Source organism: Mus pahari, chromosome 5 (assembly GCF_900095145.1).
Source record: "Mus pahari chromosome 5, PAHARI_EIJ_v1.1, whole genome shotgun sequence".
Lineage (NCBI taxonomy): Eukaryota > Metazoa > Chordata > Mammalia > Rodentia > Muridae > Mus > Mus pahari.
The window spans coordinates 17082263-17086428 of NC_034594.1; positions in this window are offsets into that span (position 1 = coordinate 17082263).

Genomic DNA, 4166 nt, shown 5'->3' on the forward strand with positions numbered 1-4166 from the left:
CACACTGGCGTGAGGTATGGAGAGAAGACCGAGCGCCTCAAGCACAAACTTGATAAGCAGGACTCTGGGGTTGGCTTCCTATGTTTTGTTGGTTTTATGAAAGAAAGTCTTATGATGAAGCCCTAACTGGCCTGGATCATGCTTTGTAGACTAGGCTGGTCTTGAACCCATACGTTCCCCTGCTTCTGCCTCCTGACTGCTGGGGTTACGGCATCATGCCCAGATCATACTTGGCTTTAAAAATACTGTTAATCAATATTAATATCCTGTACATGGGATACACACACACACACACATGTGTGTGTGTGTGTGTGTGTGTTTGTATGCATGCAAACATGTCTTTGGGTTTTTTAGACAGTGTTGTTATGTGGTCAAAGCTAACTTCAAGCCCTTAATCATCTGGCCTGTCTCCCAAGTGCTGAGTTTACAGGCATCCATCACAATACAGCTTCTCGTAAAATCTTTATTTCACTTATTTACTTATTGGAGACCATATGTGTGTCATGGTGTGTGTGTGTGTGTGTGTGTGTGTGTGTATGTATGTATGTGTGTGTGGTGTGGTGTGGTGTGTAGGTCAGAGACCAACTTATAACAATCTGTTCTCCTTCTTCCGTGTAGGTCCTCAGGATTGAACTCAAGCTGTTAGGCATGGCAGCAAGCATCTTTATTCACGGAGCCATCTTGCCAGCCCACAATATAGACTCTTGGCTAGACGTCTCCCTGTCACACTCACCTAACAGCCTATCAACAATATTCTTCCAAACTTTTAGGTTCTATCACATCCCTCCCTAAGAACCATCACTCCTCCGCTAAGAACCCTTGTCTCCCTGGAACGGGCTTCACACCAAACCACAAACTGTAGGTCAGTGCCAAGTCTTTGGCTGTGACTTCAGAAGAAATAGAAAGCTTCTGATCAGAGATTTTGATCAGAGGAAACTGATCTAAGTTGGGGTTTTTTTGTTGTTGTTTTTGTTTTGTTTTGTTTTGGTTTTTGGTTTTTCGAGACAGGGCTTCTCTGTGTAGCCCTGGCTGTCCTGGAACTCACTCTGTAGACCAGGCTGGCCTCGAACTCAGAAATCCGCCTGCCTCCGCCTCCTGAGTGCTGGATTAAAGACGTGCGCCACCGCGCCTGGCTCTAAGTTGCTTTTAAAGGGTCACTCTGGATGTGGATTTAAATTAAAAAAAAAAAAAAATGATTGTAGGGGAACCGGATGGAAGCAGAGAGGCCAGATAGGAGACAGGTGGTAATCTGAAGGAGAAAGGGAGGTGGCTTGGCTGGTGGGGAGAGACAAGTAGTGAAATCTAGTTGGATTTTATTTATTTTGTGTTTTGCCTGCGTATGAGTGTGGCATGTGTGTGCAGTGCCTGTGGAGGCCAGAAGAGGGAGCCAGGTCCCCTGGAACCAAAATTAGAGACAGTTGTGAACCACCATGTGGGTCCTAAGAACTCAACTCAAGCCCCCTGCAAAAGCAGCAAGTGTGCTTAACACAGAGCTACCTCTGCAGCCACTGGCTGGATTTTATTTACTTCTTTGTTTGTTTATCCATTTATTTGTAGAGTGAACCAAGGGATCATGCAGACTAAACAAGAATTCTAACAGAGTTATAGTATCAGCCCCAGGTGTCTGGACTTTACACAGACAGTCTGTGCTTTGTATCACAGGCTAGCCCCGTAAAGTCTCACTGTGTCACAGGCTAGCTCTATGAGGTCTTGTTGTGTCACAGGCTAGCTCCATAAGGTCTCCCTGTGTCCCCAGGCTAGACTTACCCACACAATCCTATTGCCTCAGATTTCTGAGTGTGGGGGTTGTAGGCCTGAACTACCATACCTGGTGAAAATGTTTAAAACTTTTCTTCTGAGGGGCAGGATAAGGTGCTCATCACCCAGCCTATGTACCTGAGTTTGATCCCCAAGACCCACATGGTGAAAGAAAAGTACTGTGTCCAAAAGTTGTCCTCTAATTTCTGTGCATGTGCCATGGTACATGCACATACTCATACACACACATACACACACATGTGCACACACACATACACATATACACACATACACACACATGTGCACACAGATACAGACACATACATACATGTGCACATACACATGCACACGCACATATATACACACACATGTGCACACATATGCACACGCACATACACAGAGGCTGCTTTTCAATAGAACCAGGTTCTATTCCCAACACTTGTGAGCCTGCTCAAAATTGTCAGCAACTCTAGTTTCAGGGGTTTTGACACCTCCTGCTGGCCTTTCTGGTGCACATGACACATGCCAGGGTTTTGACACCTCCTGCTGGCCTTTCTGATGCACATGACACATGCCAGCAAAACAGCCACACACATAAAATAAAATTTAGAGTAAAAAAATGTCCTGCATCTGGCCATGGTGGCACAGACCTGTAATCCCATTTGCTAAGACAGGATGGTCACAAGTTCAAGGCTTGCCTGGGCCACCAGCAGGCAATTTCAGACCGATCTGGGCAAGTAAAAAGGGGTAATATGGGCATGGTGGCCCTGGGGCTAGAGTTCAATGGAGGAGCACTCACCTGATAGGTAGGCACGAGATGCAATCCTTAATATGGGTAAACATATAAATAGCATCTGAACTACATATGTACAGACTTATCTTGTGACCATCCCGTATACAACTGTTAACACAGAATTCACACCATGTTAGATATCAAATATTCCAGAGATGCTTTATGGTCAGTGGGGTGGGGGTTGGGCACATTAACTCAATAGTGGAACACTTTTGTAGCATGCAGGAGGCTCTGTCTGATACCAGAGCTTCAGAGAAGAGAAGGGTGAGGAGAGAATTTAGGAGAATATGCATCCATGGATTTCAGTGTCCTCCAAAGGTCCTGGGATAGGATGTGAAGACCGGACTTTCGATGTATAGCCAATGTGGCTTGTTGACAAGACAGACAGAGATGTGATGGGAAGAGAGCAGGGAAGCATAAGCTCAGGAGATTTTGCCATGGCAACTGGAAAAATAGAGTTGTCCTATAGAAGGAGAACTATGGGAAGAGCTGTGTGTGGTACATGTGGTGGTGGTGGTGGGAATGTGGAGTCTCAGCACTTGGAAGGCTGAGGTAGAATGGTTATGAATTGGAGACCAGCCCCTAGCTACATAGGGGTTTCACAGCTGAAGAGACCCTATCTCAAGATGGTGGTGGTGGTGATGATGATGATGATGATTGTGATGATGATGGTGAAGGTTGGGGAGATGTCTCAGTAGGTAAGAGTGCTTGCTGTACAGACATGAGGACCTAACTCTAAACTTCCAGCATCTATGTTAAAAGCCAGCAGTGGCCGTGCATGCCTGTAACCTGGTGCTGTGGAGGAGTGGACATTGGAGGACCGCTTACTGGGGCCTGCTGGTTGCCAGCCTAGCCACCTAGGTCCAGTGAAAGACACTGACTCAGGAAGTAAGGCAAGGGGAGATAAAGCAGGACAGCTAGTGTCCTCTTCTGCCCCACCCCCCACCATACGCGTGTGCACAGACACCACAGACATACATCATACATACAACAACAACAAACATTTTTTTATGTAAAAAGAGAACTGGATTAACACAGTGGTAGGCTGCCTCCCTATTATTCATGAGGCTCTAGATCCAGTCCTCAGCACCGGATGAAGACAAAGGAGACACTACCAGGGGCTTAGAGAAAGAGTGGGAGTTCCCTTCTGGCGGTTCTAGGCTTCTTTGTCTATTGAACCCCTAAGCAGAGAACAGTTGCTCTAGTAAAGCCAGGTTTCCAGCCTTTAAAAGGAAGCTATTGGGATCCCAGGAGGAGGACTCCCAGGAGGGTTGGTCCGTGGTTCCGTTTCCATTGCTGTGGCAGAGTATCTGACAGTTTAAGGGAGGAAGGACCTGTCTCCGTCCATCATGATGGGGAAGGCACGGCGGCAGAAATGTGGGCTGGCTGCTGTGTGCAGGGTGCAGACAGGAGGCTGGAACCAGAGTCAGATAGAACCTTCTTTAGAGGCCGGCCTTTGTGACCGACTGCCACCAGCCAGGTTCCGCCTCAGAAAGGCCCCAGAGCCATTACCATGGTACCACCATACAAAATGTGAGCCCAGAAGGCGTGTTAGCCCACACCTTTAGTCCCAGCATTCAGAAAGCAGAGGCAGGAGGATCCCTGTGAGTTTGAG